The sequence below is a fragment of the Schistocerca gregaria genome, chromosome 2 (assembly GCF_023897955.1).
Source record: "Schistocerca gregaria isolate iqSchGreg1 chromosome 2, iqSchGreg1.2, whole genome shotgun sequence".
Lineage (NCBI taxonomy): Eukaryota > Metazoa > Arthropoda > Insecta > Orthoptera > Acrididae > Schistocerca > Schistocerca gregaria.
In genome coordinates, this window is record NC_064921.1 from 512,832,934 (window position 1) to 512,838,839 (window position 5,906).

The 5,906-nt window shown below is 43.0% G+C and overlaps 1 non-coding gene across 1 annotated transcript; it reads left to right on the forward strand.

Annotated features, from left to right (window-relative positions):
* The first annotated feature begins 5,391 nt into the window (after positions 1-5,391).
* Positions 5,392-5,466, forward strand: Trnas-cga (transfer RNA serine (anticodon CGA)). The gene has a single exon. It is a non-coding gene; the product is annotated as a tRNA-Ser (tRNA).
* Positions 5,467-5,906: the final 440 nt, after the last annotated feature.

Here is a 5,906-nt window from a genome sequence, read left to right on the forward strand (position 1 = left end):
AGACCAAAGTCAAGAAAAACACCTACGAGCACGGAGTCCAGAGTAGCATGACCAAGTAGAGTTTCCAAGCAGAAAACGAATACGAAAGCAAGTCCTCTATGAATTCTGGTAGCACCCGGTAAAGACTTTCCTGGACAGTCATAGGAAGGACCTACGTGCTCTTCTACCCAGGGATCTGCAAGTCAGGTCACTGGCTGCCATCATAAAGTTAAAATGAATCTACCAATGAGATACGCATGCGTGGAAATTGGTGACGAGTGTCGCTATATATATGTTCCTTGAGGGAGCGTGTCTGGGGACGACACACAGCAGCATGACGGGAAGTGTAACAGCTGACTGCACCCGAAGTTAACAAACAAAGCAGAGTTTTCTCCGCTTTCACCAGTGCTTCCCATTCTGCTGTTGAGGACACCACCAGTCTTTTGTTCCACTGCTCATTGTCGTTGGAAGCTGAGCCAGAAAGGTAATCCAAGAAAAGGCTCTCCCGACTGCACTCGTGACCAAATAGCATGAAACCTTGACCAATAGCTCTTCCACAGCGTGTGAAAGTTCCTCCTGTTTTCGACCCCATGAAAATGAGTTCCCCTGATCAAGAGCAGATTACTACAAGAATGAAATGTTAGATTAGGTACCTTGAGGTGGGTTACATACACTGATAGACACTACCCCCGTAGGCACTCACGTAAGCAGCGCGCAATACGGGTGAAAAGTCAACAAATAGAAACTGAGAACGATGGACCTTGCCGTTGGTGGGGAGGCTTGCGTGCCTCAGCGATACAGATAGCCGTACCGTAGGTGCAACCACAACGGAGGGGTATCTGTTGAGAGGCCAGACAAACGTGTGGTTCCTGAAGAGGGGCAGCAGCCTTTTCAAAAGTTGTTGGGGCAACAGTCTGGATGATTGACTGATCTGGCCTTGTAACACTAACCAAAACGGCCTTGCTGTGCTGGTACTGCGAACGGCTGAAAGCAAGAGGAAACTACGGCCGTAATTTTTCCCGAGCTTTACTGTATGATTAAATGATGATGGCATCCTCTTGGGTAAAATATTCCGGAGGTAACATAGTCCCCCATTCGGATCTCCGGGTGGGGGCTACTCAAGAGGATGTCGTTATCAGGAGAAAGAAAACTGGCGTTCTACGGATCGGAGCGTGGAGTGTCAGATCCCTTAATCGGGCAGGTAGGTTAGAAAATTTAAAAAGGGAAATGGATAGGTTAAAGTTAGATGTAGTGGGAATTAGTGAAGTTCGGTGGCAGGAGGAACAAGACTTCTGATCAGGTGACTACAGGGTTATAAACACAAAACCAAATAGGGGTATTGCAGGAGTAGGTTTAATAATGAATAGGAAAATAGGAATGAGGGTAAGCTACTACAAACAGCATAGTGAACGCATTATTGTGGCCAAGATAGATACGAAGCCCACACCTACTACAGTAGTACAAGTTTATATGCCAACTAGCTCTGCAGATGAGGAAGACATTGAAGAAATGTATGATCAAATAAAAGAAATTATTCAGATAGTGAAGGGAGATGAAAATTTAATAGTCATGGGTGACTGGAATTCGGTAGTAGGAAAAGGGAGAGAAGGAAATATAGTAGGTGAATATGGACTGGGGCAAAGAAATGAAAGAGGAAGCCGTCTGGTAGAATTTTGCACAGAGCACAACTTAATCACAGTTAACACTTGGTTCAAGAATCATAAAAGAAGGCTGTATACATGGAAGAAGCCTGGAGACACTAAAAGGCATCAGATAGATTATATAATGGTAAGACAGAGATTTAGGAACCAGGTTTTAAATTGTAAGACATTTCCAGGGGCAGATGTGGACTCTGACCACAACCTATTGGTTATGACCTGTAGATTAAAACTGAAGAAACTGCAAAAAGGTGGGAATTTAAGGATATGGGACATGGATAAACAAAAAGAACCAGAGGTTGTAGAGAGTTTCAGGGAGAGCATAAGGGAGCAATTGACAGGAATGGGGGAAAGAAATACAATTGAAGAAGAATGGGTAGCTTTGAGGGATGAAGTAGTGAAGGCAGCAGAGGATCAAGAAAGTAAAACGACGAGGGCTAGTAGAAATCCTTGGGTAACAGAAGAAATATTGAATTTAATTGATGAAAGGAGAAAATATAAAAATGAAGTAAATGAAGCAGGCAAAAAGGAATACAAACGTCTCAAAAATGAGATCGACAGGAAGTGCAAAATGGCTAAGCAGGGATGGCTAGAGGACAAATGTAAGATGTAGAGGCTTATCTCACTAGGGGTAAGATAGATACTGCCTACAGGAAAATTAAAGAGACCTGTGGAGATAAGAGAACCACTTGTATGAACATCAAGAGCTCAGATGGAAACCCAGTTCTAAGCAAAGAAGGGAAAGCAGAAAGGTGGAAGGAGTATATAGAGGTTCTATACAAGGGTGATGTTCTTGAGGACAATATTATGGAAAAGGAAGAGGATGTAGATGAAGACAAAATGGGAGATACGATACTGCGTGAAGAGTTTGACAGAGCACTGAAAGACCTGAGTCGAAACAAGGCCCCCGGAGTCGACAACATTCCATTGGAACTACTGACGCCCTTGGGAGAGCCAGTCCTGTCAAAACTCTACTATCTGGTGAGCAAGATGTAAGAGACAGGCGAAATACCCTCAGACTTCAAGAAGAATATAATAATTCCAATCCCAAAGAAAGCAGGTGTTGACAGATGTGAAAATTACCGAACTATCAGTTTAATAAGTCACAGCTGCAAAATACTAACAGGAATTCTTCACAGACGAATGGAAAAACTAGTAGAAGCCGACCTCGGGGATGATCAGTTTGGATTCCGTAGAAATGTTGGAACACGTGAGGCAATATTGACCCTACGACTTATCTTAGAAGCTAGATTAAGGAAGGGCAAACCTACGTTTCTAGCATTTGTAGACTTGGAGAAAGCTTTTGACAATGTTGATTGGTATACTCTCTTTCAAATTCTGAAGGTGGCAGGGGTAAAATATAGGGAGCGAAAGGCTATTTACAATTTGTACAGAAACCAGATGGCAGTTATAAGAGTCGAGGGACATGAAAGGGAAGCAGTGGTTGTGAAGGGAGTGAGACAGGGTTGTAGTCTCTCCCCGATGTTATTCAATCTGTATATTGAGCAACCAGTAAAGGATACAAAAGAAAAATTTGGAGTAGGTATTAAAATCCATGGAGAAGAAATAAAAACTCTAAGGTTCGCCGATGACATCGTAATTCTGTCAGAGACAGCAAAGGACTTGGAAGAGCAGTTGAACGGAATGGATAGTGTCTTGAAAGGAGGATATAAGATGAACATCAACAAAAGCAAAACGAGGATAATGGAATGTAGTCGAATTGCGTCAGGTGATGCTGAGGAAATTAGATTAGGAAATGAGACACTTAAAGTAGTAAAGGAGTTTTGCTATTTGGGGAGCAAAATAACTGATGATGGTTGAAGTAGAGAGAATATAAAATGTAGACTGGCAATGGTAAGGAAAGCGTTTCTGAAGAATAGAAGTTTGTTAACATCGAGTATAGATTTAAGCGTCAAGAAGTTTCTGAAAGTATTTGTATGGAGTGTAGCCATGTATGGAAGTGAAAAATGGATAATAAATAATTTGGACAGGAAGAGAATTGAAGCTTTCGAAATGTGTTGCTACGGAAGAATGCTGAAGATTAGATGGGTAGATCATATAACTAATGAGGAAGTATTGAATAGGATTGGGGAGAAGAGAAGTTTGTGGCACAACTTGACCAGAAGAAGGGATCGGTTGGTAGGACATGTTCTGAGGCATCAAGGGATCACCAATTTAGTATTGGAGGGCAGCGTGGAGGGTAAAAATCGTAGAGGGAGACCAAGAGATGACTACACTAAGCAGATTCAGAAGGATGTGGGTTGCAGAGGGTTCTGGGAGATGAAGAAGCTTTCACAGGATAGAGTAGCATGGAGAGCTGCATCAAACCAGTCTCAGGACTGAAGACCACAACAACAACAAGAAAGTAAATGAAGCAAGAGACTCTCGTGTGAAAATTCATTATGCAATTAGGATAAAATATGAGAAGAAATGTCTGAACAGTCTGTGGCCTCACTCTGCATGTACTAGTTGTCTGAGACGGTAACACTCTTATTAAAGTAAAGGCGTTGCATTAAATGTTACTCCGTGCATTCTGACTTACGTGGGTTTGAGGTTTTCATTGAAGCAAGAAATAGGTTAAGGCATGATGACCTGTTAATACAGAGGGTATTAAAGTCTCACAAATTAGCGGAATAAACGGGCTATAGCCTTGCTGATGGAACCTTCTTGGCATTCATCTGGTGTGCTTCAACAAATTCAAAATCGGGTCTGATTGAAGGTTTGAATCTAATTTCTTCAAAACTTTTAATCTACTTTCTTAATCTCTCCACCAACTCTGTCACTGACTTTCAGTGAGGGCATATTTTACATTGCAGTTATGTGTGGTCTGTGTGCTGGAGACTGCCATCATGTTAAGTGCCTCACCAAATTCAAGAGCGGACCTTATGATGTCGATCACTCGTTGTCGTCGCACTTCAACGTCAGAAACTAACATTGCACGAATTATCATTGTTAGTGCTGGCAATTTAAACGTCTTTCGAGTTAATGCCACATAAATGATTATAATTTTGAACAAACTATTTCTGTAACAGCATTGCTGCACTGGACGAATATTCGTACTTCGTCAGTATAGAACATTAGTACTGTAATACAGTAAGACATGTCCTCAGCTCGAACGTTGACTCGGACACTGTAGTGCTTCACTAGACATGGTAGTAATTGAAGTGGTATAGAAACTTCCTAGCAGATTAAAACTGTGTGCCCGACCGAGACTCGAACTCGGGACCTTTGCCTTTCGCGGGCAAGTGCTCTACCAACTGAGCTACCGAAGCACGACTCACGCCCGGTACTCACAGGTTTATTTCTGCCAGTATCTCGTCTCCAACCTTCCAAACTTAACAGAAGCTCTTCTGCGGACCTTGCAGAACTAGCACTCCTGAAAGAAAGGATATAGCGGAGACATGGCTTAGCCACAGCCTGGGGGATGTTTCCAGAATGAGATTTTCACTCTGCAGCGGAGTGTGCGCTGATATGAAACTTCCTGGCAGATTAAAACTGTGTGCCCGACCGAGACTCGAACTCGGGACCTTTGTCTTTCACGGGCAAGCGCTCTACATGTCAGCGCAGACTCCGTTGCAGAGCGAAAATTTCATTTTGGTAACATCCCCCAGGCAGTGGCTAAGCCATGTCTTCGCTATATCCTTTCTTTCAGGAGTTCTAGTCCTGCAAGGTCCGCAGAAGAGCTTCTGTAAAGTTTGGAAGATTGGAGACGAGATACTGCAGGAGTAAAGCTGTGAGTACCGGGCGTGAGTCGTGCTTCGATAGCTCAGTTGGTAGAGCACTTGCCCGCGAAAGGCAAAGGTCCCGAGTTCGAGTCTCGGTCAGGCACACAGTTTTAATCTGCCAGGAAGATTCATATCAGCGCACACTCCGCTGCAGAGTGAAAATCTCATTCTGTGAAGTGGTATAGTTTTGCCTTCCTCTGATTTCTGCACCGTCGTATTCAACATGTCAGAGGAAGCCAAAGAGCAATGTGGCTTCGAAACAATGACGCAGTTTGGTACCTTTTGCGAATACAGATCACTGGCAGAGGTGAAACAAGTGGTAAGTGGCAGAGCAAGTTCTAGGATAGAACGACGAGTGAATAGCAGACCATGGGATTGCTGGTCTGACACTAGCCTTTCAGCAACAGAGTCACTCTATTAGACATACTCTGCTTTTTACTTTATCTTTACATCAGTTTCATCATTTGGAGAACAATGACGGCACTTAACTTTCCATATTACACCTTACTTCCTCAGAAAACGAATATGTATTGTGTATATTTGC